This window comes from Chamaea fasciata, unplaced genomic scaffold (genome assembly GCF_029207755.1).
Source record: "Chamaea fasciata isolate MVZ Bird 193981 ecotype frontalis unplaced genomic scaffold, bChaFas1.0.hap1 SCAF_282, whole genome shotgun sequence".
NCBI classification, from domain to species: domain Eukaryota; kingdom Metazoa; phylum Chordata; class Aves; order Passeriformes; family Sylviidae; genus Chamaea; species Chamaea fasciata.
In genome coordinates this window covers 43,318-55,103 of record NW_027094367.1, presented here as the reverse complement: position 1 = coordinate 55,103, position 11,786 = coordinate 43,318, and the positions used below count along the sequence as shown (strand labels likewise).

The 11,786-nt window shown below is 49.9% G+C and overlaps 2 long non-coding RNA genes across 3 annotated transcripts; one reads left to right on the top strand and one right to left on the bottom strand.

Annotated features, from left to right (window-relative positions):
* The first annotated feature begins 304 nt into the window (after positions 1–304).
* LOC136305109 (uncharacterized) lies at positions 305–1,192 on the top strand. The gene is made up of 3 exons (XR_010725050.1): positions 305–371; positions 482–626; positions 1,035–1,192. It is a non-coding gene; the product is annotated as an uncharacterized lncRNA (long non-coding RNA).
* A 2,959-nt stretch (positions 1,193–4,151) lies between these two features.
* LOC136305103 (uncharacterized) lies at positions 4,152–11,716 on the bottom strand. Of its 2 annotated transcripts, XR_010725038.1 has the most exons (14): positions 11,634–11,716; positions 10,361–11,556; positions 10,131–10,270; positions 9,944–10,022; positions 8,789–9,866; positions 8,671–8,712; positions 8,441–8,580; positions 8,254–8,332; positions 6,981–8,176; positions 6,751–6,890; positions 6,564–6,642; positions 5,392–6,486; positions 4,557–4,779; positions 4,152–4,395 (listed from the first exon to the last, which is right to left on the bottom strand). It is a non-coding gene; the product is annotated as an uncharacterized lncRNA (long non-coding RNA). The 2 variants fall into 2 exon arrangements; XR_010725037.1 differs by having other exon boundaries at positions 8,671–9,866.
* Between the last annotated feature and the right edge of the window lie 70 nt (positions 11,717–11,786).

The following is an 11,786-nucleotide window of genomic DNA, read 5'->3' as shown; positions in this document are numbered from 1 at the left end:
TTTAGCTTCCCACAGAAGAGACCCACTGTTCCTGCACAGAGCTGTGTGCCCCGGAGTGGGCTTCTGCCACTTAGAATTCTGAACAGTGCACATTACTCCCAGATCCACGCTGTCAGTAGCTGGAAGCCTGGCTCCCCTTAGACTGCCAAATGGCTCCTTAGAACTGACAATCGGATCCAGGGAGGTGTGTTTAGTTTCCCCAGAAAAGGGGTCCCCGTTCCTGCACAGAGGTCTGTGCCCCGGAGTGAGCTTCTGCCACTTACAATTCTGAACAGTGCACATTACTCCCATAACCAAGCTGCCAGAAGCTGAAACCCTGGCTGCCCTTAGACTGCCAAACACCTGCAAACTGACATCAGGAACTTGGAGGGGTGAGTTTAGCTTCCCACAGAAGAGACCCACCGTTCCTGCACAGAGCTCTGTGCCCCAGAGTGGGCTTCTGCCACTTTCAATTCTGAACACTGCCGCACTTTACTCCCAGGTCCAAGCTGTCAGTAGCTGCAACCTTGACTCCCCTTAGACTGCAAAATGACTGCAACCGATTTGCACATAGTGAACAGCACAGAAAAATGAAACAACACGGATGTGAACGTCCAGAAAATCTAACTGTTAAGTAAGAACCATCTGTAAGCATCACTGTTTATTAACTATCGCTACCATTGTCTGTATACAGCTGTATGTTGCTTCTATAAAGACATAAGTGTGTGGAATGTATGTGTTCCTAGAGTTAGAATTCAATTTGTTTTGGTAAGTTTATGATATGGGGATAAGACATAGAATGCCCTAGGGTGAGTTTATGCCGCTTGTATCCCCAGTCGCTTGTTCTGGACCTTTAAGACTGATTTTGAGAGCTAAGCAAGGAAAGAAAATGGGTGCAGTTTGTTTTAAGAAAACGACTTTCACTCCTCTGAATACCCTCTCCCATATATTCAGCTCAAGCACAGACAGACTGCAGCACAAAGATGTGCTTTGCTCTTAGTTTCAGCTAGTTAGGGCAGAGAAGTTCCCTCGCTATTTGTTTTCCTTTTTCTTAGGACTGTTTAAACCTGCTGCAGACTGAAAAACCCAGAGCAGCGCCGAGAGCTGGCACCTGCAGCCCACGGGGCCTGCACCTGAGCATTTTATCAACACCAGAACAGCTGATAAGAGACCAAAAGAGCTCAGCTACAGCCCACAGCAAAGACTTTCTGAAGTTACCATCTCGCTTCAAAATAACAAAAAGTGTTATTATTTCATATTATTCATTCTTTATGCTTGCGACCACTTTGTTTGTTAAACAAATAGTTTTTCCCACTTTTCTCCAAAGAAATTCTTTGCAAAAGCAGTTTAAAAGAAAGAGACTGTTTAGGTTTACTTTCCAGAAGAACCCCATTCAAAGGTTTTCTCTCAAATTTACCCTAAACCCCGACAGCAACAAACAAATCAAACTACACAACAAAGAAGTCACAAATAAATTTCAATTAAAAACACCAAAACAAATCATTCCTAACTCAAGAAACCCATAAACCTCAAACCATCAAAACAAAAATACCACTTATAAATACACACAAAACCAAAAAAATCAATGTAACTATAAACAATACCTTTCAAATGATCCATAAGTATAAAACATATACTGCAATCAAACAAGCCAAATAAATTAACCCCTATACTATAATAAACAATAATCCAATTACAAATATTAGGAAACACAAAAAATTACCTACATTCCACTACCTCAACCCACCAAAACAAACACTACATACTCACCATGATAAAAGCCACCGCTAAATAAATAACCTCCCCTATACCTCACCCTACAGCCACTTCCACCATTGTAAACCTTAAAAAACATTTCCTTTAAAAATACAATATCTCACCAAAAAAAAATATTTCAACAATAAAACTCAGTTCAAAAACAATCTGATCGACATGTAAACCAAGAAACCTACCACCAAATAAATAGACCGTATCCCTTAGCATACACCATCTACAAACAAAATAAAACTACACAAAAAAATATTGAAAACCACCTTAAAACAACTAAACAGAAAAAAACTTTTAAAAATATTAAAATTGCATCTAACAAAACCTCCACCGGCCAGGCTGGCCCTAGGTAATCTGAATCCCTACATACAATAAACAAAAACAAAACCCCAATCGCACGTATCAGAAGCCTATTTAAAAAAAAAAAAAAGTTACTTAAATTAATTCTACCTCAAATACAAACAAACCCATCCATACAGTTACCTTCGCTCAAAAACCAAATTACAGGCAATAAATAATACCAAAAAATAAAACAAAACACTATGTACCACCAAAGAATGCAATATTGAATAAAAGCACCATATAAGTAATAAAGTAATACAAGCACCGCATAGAAGTACCACTATTTATTAAAATCCCAGGTGAAGGGGGATTCCCCCAGTTTGAACACAGACAATAAAAGGAGTTTCTTTCCTCAATTTAAACTCTTTTGTCCTCAAAACCCCCTTTTTTTTTTTCTAGGGACGCCAGGGAAGGATTGGGAAGACAAAATTGAAAGGGAAAAGGAGAAAAGTCCCCCCTACAAATCCACACCGGCTCACCTGCTCCTGCTGCCCGGCACAAAGGTTTGTCCCTCGGCATCTCCTGAAGCAATACTCCATATCCGAGGGTTCCCCCAAACTCTGTAAGACGAGCTCGCCATCATCCCGTAAGACACTCCAGAGAGCCTCGCAGAAGCTGCTCCCTCCGGCAGCTCCACGCTAGAGTGAGCTGAGGCTCCCCGCGTAAGCAGCTCGGGCAGGAGCCACCTGCCCCTCATTATCCTTTACAGCTCACGCCTGCGGCTGCTCTGTCCCCTCGTTATCCTAACAGCTCACGCCTGCAGCTGCTGCCAGCCCGAGGGTGAGGGCGGGGCAGAGGGAACTTGCTGCAGACATTTCACTGTTTGCACCGACACACTGCGGCACCGGGCTTTGCTTGCTAGGGATAAGCAAAAATTAAAGAGTTGACTTTTCTTGTTGTCATCATCCTTGAAGAAAGGAAAAATATATCAGGACTCGTGTGACTTCTCTGTGAACACAAAGTGCAAGGAACTTGGGAGGGGGAGGTCTTAAAACAACACCGGTTTCCTATAGCAGCAGCTGCTTTTGGTGCACACTGAAGCTTCTCTAGGCTTGTTTCAACGCTCTGCAGCAGTTAAGAGAGTACCACCTATTTAGGGGATACTGTAAAAGCTTTAGCTTTTCTAGAGATTTTCTCACCCCTTAAAACTGTATTTTATATTTCTATTTTTGTTACTTATATTTTTCTATTTTTGTATTTATTTAATTCGCGTTGATTTGTTTATTTTTTTAAACTATATGAATTCATTTACCTAACACATCAGAACCACAATGAATTAAAATTAAATTAGCCTCGTTTTCTAAGGGGTAAAGATTTAATTTTTATTTAATAATGTTGGTATGTTTTCTCTATCATTGTTTTTTCTTGGGGGGCAGTGTTTGTAGGGGCTTTTGTTTTGGTTTTTGTTTTTCTGTTTGCTTTGTTTTGGAGTTCTTTGTTAATAAACAAAGAGGTTCAGAGAGGCACAAAATAAAATGTCAACTTTGTTTTATTGCTACCTCTGAAATACAACTCGACACCAAGTTATTGCTGGTAATACTGTGCATGGGTAGAATGAGACCTGTTAGGGGGTTGAAAGGAAAAAAGTGGCAGCATGGTGCTGAATAGCTCCTGCTTTACCAACATGAATTTGGTAAATTTCCTTGGAAATGTGCCCTACAAGGTACAAAAACTCCAATTAGGATGGAAAACTGGAAAAAAAAATATATTCTCTTACTAGAATCAGAGAGAGAAAAAACATCAAATAAAAGGAAGAAATAACATCTAAATCCCAGCTTGCCTGGAAAACAAGCTTAGGCATTTCTAACACTGCAAACTTTTGGAACAGTCATCAAGTTGGTGGAAGTTCATGGAACAAATTTAAATCTGCTTCCTCTGCTCTAATTTTAAAGGGAAGTGGAAATTCAACAGGTCCAGCTACTCCTATCCAAGAATGATCTGTGTTTTGTGGGAGTAACAATGCAAAGAAACTCGAATCTTACTTGTATTTGACATCGGAAACTCTCAGCAGAGTTGGGAAGTTTCAGTGGAACAAAAGTACCACACTTCCTGCAATAACAAAATTGGACTCGGCAAGTCAGGAATTTTATTTACACATCCACGGACGAGGAGGGGGATGACACCAGGAATACACTCCAGCTGAAAGCAATGATTTATTGGAAAAGGAAGGAAATCAAACTGACAGTCTCTGTCCAGTTATGGCCAGGCAATTATCCAGGAGTCAGAAAGAAAAGTGGGAACCTTGGACTGGGATAAGGCCTTCCAGTGGCTTCACTTCCTACTGGCTCTCTCCTTTTTGCCCACAACCTGCAAGAGGAAAAACAACAGGAATAAAGTCTCAAACAGGATGGCCTTGGTCCAGGCAGACTGAAATGCAGCTCCCAGGGAGGGAGGCCAGGCTGTGCCTCGGGGAGCTCCGGGAATCTGGGATTGCCCGTGGGATTCAAGGGCTGGAAAAGCACACCCACCTGCCAGGTTCAGTGCTGGGACAGAGCAAGGCCGGGGCTCGGGGGCAGCAGTCAGAGCTGGGACTGCAGGAGAACACCCCAAACCCGGGTTAAACATCCGGCACGACACGCAGCACGCTCCGGGAGAAACTCGGGTGGGAGAAGCCCCGGGATGCTCCACGTTCCTTGCCCTTGGCAGCTGTGCCAGGGCCTCCCTCAGAATGCTGACCTCACCGTGCAGCTCCTACAAAATAGGAGAACTTATGGGAATCGCCCAGAATCCCTGGACTTCCAGTTATTAAGAACCACAGCTGCAGCGAAAGGTGTACAAACTCTACTGCAAACCAGCAGGGCTGAGGAGACGCAGGGATTTATTCCAGAGGTGGCACACTGGTGTTACTGCTTTAAGCTCCTGACACTAGAGCATATTTGTACAATAAATTCATTATTGAGGCAGCTAAATTGAAATTAGAGTTTTTACAGTAAAGTCAGCCAAAAAAGAGAGTCTCAAAAATAAGATATAGGCCGCACAGTTATTTAAAAAAAAAGTTCTCATTCATGAGCATAACCTGCCAGCCTCTCATGTTTTCAGTCCTTACCATTTATTTTTACCAAGGTGATGATTAAAACCTTGTCAAAAGCTCAAAAAAAAAAAAAATCCAGGACAAGGCAGGTGTTTTCCCAAGCACCCTCAGTGTGGAGCTGTGTCAGCCACAAGTGTTTGCTCCCTCAGCCCAGCCCGGAGCAGGCTCCAGCTGCTGCCCAGGAGGGTTACCAAGGGACTCACTTGTTTCAAGCTGTAAACGCAGGTGGCCTGCACTGGAGTGCCAATAAATGTGAAATGTGTGACTCTCACCTTGAATAGCGATCGATCTTCTCAGGGGAGCCCCTCACCCAGGATGGGGGGCTCTGCCACGGATTTCATCTCTCCGCATCTGAAACAAAGTCAGGACAACAGTCAGAGTGCTGCAGGATACCTTGACAGCTCCAGACATCTTGTGGCAATCTAGACATATCCTCTACAGTCTAACCACACCCCACATCACAAATTTCAAGCCCCCAGCACTATTACCCTCGTACCCCTACACCCAGACTGAGCAGCAAGGCAGAGCAGCTCCGGGCCAAACACACACCAACACCCGTGACACAGCACAGGACAAACGAGGGGACACAACAGGGACAGAAAACTCTGGCCAGAAAAATGACCCTGAGGGTCCAGAGAACTCAGGATGAGATGACCGAGGTGAGACTGAAGGTGAGCTGGCCAGGCTCAGAGAACCCTGCAGGAACAAGATGCCATCGGGATGACTTATGCCAAGAAACGCAGACATGGATGTCCGAGAATCCTACGGTCAGAATCCTCTACCTGTCTTTGCATTCTCACAAGACCTAACCCGCCGGAATGGATCGGGGCGGTGCACGGCTGTCAGTACAGCTCAGAACAAGACCTGAAGAGGCATCGGCCTGGATGGTGCTGAAGACAGATGGATTCTGATGTGTGTCCGAGCACCAAAGACAAAAGCACCTGGCCCAGGAACACAGAGATCAAAGATGCTAAGATCGATGCCTGGAGTTTTGAGAGGCCCCAGGAAGGGCTACAGCAAAAGACACAAAAGACAAGAAGCACAAAAGACACAGAGTGCACAACGGACACAACACACCCTGGGACTGCTCTGCCCTGCACGCCTCAGCACTGTGATCCAGAATGAGACTCTCCCTGGATGTAGCCTAAGGGGTCACATCTTGGACATCCCCGTCTCCAAACCTGACTCAAAAAATCCCTCCCGGTGGCCCCTGATCCCACACCCCGCCTTCATCCCCTCTGTGGGGCTCCAAGCCCTCCACTTATCTCTCAGACGTCCAGGGAGGCAAATCTGTGCCGGGTCCTAAAGAAGGCCGCCTCTCCCCCAGGGAAATTCCAGCTCTCGCCGGGCTGGTGTCTCCTAGCCAGCTACAATAAAGAAAACCAAACATCAAAGCATAATCTTAGCAGCACATCAGCCAAAAACCAGCAGCTCTGCTACTCACCGTCTCTTCAGCAGGCCCGGGTCCTCGGCCCCGTGCTTCAGCTGCGCTCAGAGGCCAACGCCGGCCTCGCAGGGTCGGCCTGGGTTAAGAGCAGACAAGGTGACGTGGCAGCGCTGGAACTCGGGGGGACCCTCCCTCCTTCTCCTCCCTGACTCACCTCAACTCCCCGGCCGTTAGCCAAGCCTACCTGGATGGGGCCTTCACAAGGAGAAGATCAAGGCTCCATCACAGACTCCTGGAATGCTCCCGGAGGGCTCACGGGTGAGGTGACCCGGGTCTGTCGTCCGGTTGGTGAGACGGGAGCTCGGCCTCCTGCGCGTGGACTCCCTAAAACGCACAGTAACGGAGGCTTAGAGCTGCACCAGCGAGTGAGGCTTGAGCAAGAGCAACGGCGCCTGTCCACCCGTCACTGCTCACCTCGCCCACGTCAGCTTGACTGCTGAGATCCGGCTTCACCTCCTAAAAACAAAGAAAGAACAGAGCTGTAACATGGCCACCGTTTACACCTCCCCTGCAAATCAAAACAGTGACTGACCTTCTGGGGGAGCCCCCGCACCTGGAATGGGGGCCTCTGCCACAGATTTCATCCATCTGCATCTGAAAGAAAGTTAGGACAACAGTCAGAGTGCTGCAGGATACCTTGACAGCCCCAGACATCTTGTGGCAATCTAGACATATCCTCTACAGCCCTACTACACCCCACATCACAAACTTCAAGCCCGTGGGACTCTTACCCTATTACCCCTACACCCAGACTGAGACGCAAGGCAGAGCAGCTCCGGGCCAAACACACACCAACACCCGTGACACAGCACAGGACAAACGAGGGGACACAACAGGGACAGAAAACTCTGGCCAGAAAAATGACCCTGAGGGTCCAGAGAACTCAGGATGAGATGACCGAGGTGAGACTGAAGGTGAGCTGGCCAGGCTCAGAGAACCCTGCAGGAACAAGATGCCATCGGGATGACTTATGCCAAGAAACGCAGACATGGATGTCCGAGAATCCTACGGTCAGAATCCTCTACCTGTCTTTGCATTCTCACAAGACCTAACCCGCCGGAATGGATCGGGGCGGTGCACGGCTGTCAGTACAGCTCAGAACAAGACCTGAAGAGGCATCGGCCTGGATGGTGCTGAAGACAGATGGATTCTGATGTGTGTCCGAGCACCAAAGACAAAAGCACCTGGCCCAGGAAAACAGAGATCAAAGATGCTAAGATCGATGCCTGGAGTTTTGAGAGGCCCCAGGAAGGGCTACAGCAAAAGACACAAAAGACAAGAAGCACAAAAGACACAGAGTGCACAACGGACACAACACACCCTGGGACTGCTCTGCCCTGCACGCCTCAGCACTGTGATCCAGAATGAGACTCTCCCTGGATGTAGCCTAAGGGGTCACATCTTGGACATCCCCGTCTCCAAACCTGACTCAAAAAATCCCTCCCGGTGGCCCCTGATCCCACACCCCGCCTTCATCCCCTCTGTGGGGCTCCAAGCCCTCCACTTATCTCTCAGACGTCCAGGGAGGCAAATCTGTGCCGGGTCCTAAAGAAGGCCGCCTCTCCCCCAGGGAAATTCCAGCTCTCGCCGGGCTGGTGTCTCCTAGCCAGCTACAACAAAGAAAACCAAACATCAAAGCATAATCTTAGCAGCACATCAGCCAAAAACCAGCAGCTCTGCTACTCACCGTCTCTTCAGCAGGCCCGGGTCCTCGGCCCCGTGCTTCAGCTGCGCTCAGAGGCCAACGCCGGCGTCGCAGGGTCGGCCTGGGTTAAGAGCAGACAAGGTGACGTGGCAGCGCTGGAACTCGGGGGGACCCTCCCTCCTTCTCCTCCCTGACTCACCTCAACTCCCCGGCCGTTAGCCAAGCCTACCTGGATGGGGCCTTCACAAGGAGAAGATCAAGGCTCCATCACAGACTCCTGGAATGCTCCCGGAGGGCTCACGGGTGAGGTGACCCGGGTCTGTCGTCCGGTTGGTGAGACGGGAGCTCGGCCTCCTGCGCGTGGACTCCCTAAAACGCACAGTAACGGAGGCTTAGAGCTGCACCAGCGAGTGAGGCTTGAGCAAGAGCAACGGCGCCTGTCCACCCGTCACTGCTCACCTCGCCCACGTCAGCTTGACTGCTGAGATCCGGCTTCACCTCCTAAAAACAAAGAAAGAACAGAGCTGTAACATGGCCACCGTTTACACCTCCCCTGCAAATCAAAACAGTGACTGACCTTCTGGGGGAGCCCCCGCACCTGGAATGGGGGCCTCTGCCACAGATTTCATCCATCTGCATCTGAAAGAAAGTTAGGACAACAGTCAGAGTGCTGCAGGATACCTTGACAGCCCCAGACATCTTGTGGCAATCTAGACATATCCTCTACAGCCCTACTACACCCCACATCACAAACTTCAAGCCCGTGGGACTCTTACCCTATTACCCCTACACCCAGACTGAGACGCAAGGCAGAGCAGCTCCGGGCCAAACACACACCAACACCCGTGACACAGCACAGGACAAACGAGGGGACACAACAGGGACAGAAAACTCTGGCCAGAAAAATGACCCTGAGGGTCCAGAGAACTCAGGATGAGATGACCGAGGTGAGACTGAAGGTGAGCTGGCCAGGCTCAGAGAACCCTGCAGGAACAAGATGCCATCGGGATGACTTATGCCAAGAAACGCAGACATGGATGTCCGAGAATCCTACGGTCAGAATCCTCTACCTGTCTTTGCATTCTCACAAGACCTAACCCGCCGGAATGGATCGGGGCGGTGCACGGCTGTCAGTACAGCTCAGAACAAGACCTGAAGAGGCATCGGCCTGGATGGTGCTGAAGACAGATGGATTCTGATGTGTGTCCGAGCACCAAAGACAAAAGCACCTGGCCCAGGAAAACAGAGATCAAAGATGCTAAGATCGATGCCTGGAGTTTTGAGAGGCCCCAGGAAGGGCTACAGCAAAAGACACAAAAGACAAGAAGCACAAAAGACACAGAGTGCACAACGGACACAACACACCCTGGGACTGCTCTGCCCTGCACGCCTCAGCACTGTGATCCAGAATGAGACTCTCCCTGGATGTAGCCTAAGGGGTCACATCTTGGACATCCCTGTCTCCAAACCTGACTCAAAAAATCCCTCCCGGTGGCCCCTGATCCCACACCCCGCCTTCATCCCCTCTGTGGGGCTCCAAGCCCTCCACTTATCTCTCAGACGTCCAGGGAGGCAAATCTGTGCCGGGTCCTAAAGAAGGCCGCCTCTCCCCCAGGGAAATTCCAGCTCTCGCCGGGCTGGTGTCTCCTAGCCAGCTACAATAAAGAAAACCAAACATCAAAGCATAATCTTAGCAGCACATCAGCCAAAAACCAGCAGCTCTGCTACTCACCGTCTCTTCAGCAGGCCCGGGTCCTCGGCCCCGTGCTTCAGCTGCGCTCAGAGGCCAACGCCGGCCTCGCAGGGTCGGCCTGGGTTAAGAGCAGACAAGGTGACGTGGCAGCGCTGGAACTCGGGGGGACCCTCCCTCCTTCTCCTCCCTGACTCACCTCAACTCCCCGGCCGTTAGCCAAGCCTACCTGGATGGGGCCTTCACAAGGAGAAGATCAAGGCTCCATCACAGACTCCTGGAATGCTCCCGGAGGGCTCACGGGTGAGGTGACCCGGGTCTGTCGTCCGGTTGGTGAGACGGGAGCTCGGCCTCCTGCGCGTGGACTCCCTAAAACGCACAGTAACGGAGGCTTAGAGCTGCACCAGCGAGTGAGGCTTGAGCAAGAGCAACGGCGCCTGTCCACCCGTCACTGCTCACCTCGCCCACGTCAGCTTGACTGCTGAGATCCGGCTTCACCTCCTAAAAACAAAGAAAGAACAGAGCTGTAACATGGCCACCGTTTACACCTCCCCTGCAAATCAAAACAGTGACTGACCTTCTGGGGGAGCCCCCGCACCTGGAATGGGGGCCTCTGCCACAGATTTCATCCATCTGCATCTGAAAGAAAGTTAGGACAACAGTCAGAGTGCTGCAGGATACCTTGACAGCCCCAGACATCTTGTGGCAATCTAGACATATCCTCTACAGCCCTACTACACCCCACATCACAAACTTCAAGCCCGTGGGACTCTTACCCTATTACCCCTACACCCAGACTGAGACGCAAGGCAGAGCAGCTCCGGGCCAAACACACACCAACACCCGTGACACAGCACAGGACAAACGAGGGGACACAACAGGGACAGAAAACTCTGGCCAGAAAAATGACCCTCAGGGTCCAGAGAACTCAGGATGAGATGACCGAGGTGAGACTGAAGGTGAGCTGGCCAGGCTCAGAGAACCCTGCAGGAACAAGATGCCATCGGGATGACTTATGCCAAGAAACGCAGACATGGATGTCCGAGAATCCTACGGTCAGAATCCTCTACCTGTCTTTGCATTCTCACAAGACCTAACCCGCCGGAATGGATCGGGGCGGTGCACGGCTGTCAGTACAGCTCAGAACAAGACCTGAAGAGGCATCGGCCTGGATGGTGCTGAAGACAGATGGATTCTGATGTGTGTCCGAGCACCAAAGACAAAAGCACCTGGCCCAGGAAAACAGAGATCAAAGATGCTAAGATCGATGCCTGGAGTTTTGAGAGGCCCCAGGAAGGGCTACAGCAAAAGACACAAAAGACAAGAAGCACAAAAGACACAGAGTGCACAACGGACACAACACACCCTGGGACTGCTCTGCCCTGCACGCCTCAGCACTGTGATCCAGAATGAGACTCTCCCTGGATGTAGCCTAAGGGGTCACATCTTGGACATCCCTGTCTCCAAACCTGACTCAAAAAATCCCTCCCGGTGGCCCCTGATCCCACACCCCGCCTTCATCCCCTCTGTGGGGCTCCAAGCCCTCCACTTATCTCTCAGACGTCCAGGGAGGCAAATCTGTGCCGGGTCCTAAAGAAGGCCGCCTCTCCCCCAGGGAAATTCCAGCTCTCGCCGGGCTGGTGTCTCCTAGCCAGCTACAATAAAGAAAACCAAACATCAAAGCATAATCTTAGCAGCACATCAGCCAAAAACCAGCAGCTCTGCTACTCACCGTCTCTTCAGCAGGCCCGGGTCCTCGGCCCCGTGCTTCAGCTGCGCTCAGAGGCCAACGCCGGCGTCGCAGGGTCGGCCTGGGTTAAGAGCAGACAAGGTGATGTGGCAGCGCTGGAACTCGGGGGGACCCTCCCTCCTTCTCCTCCCTGAC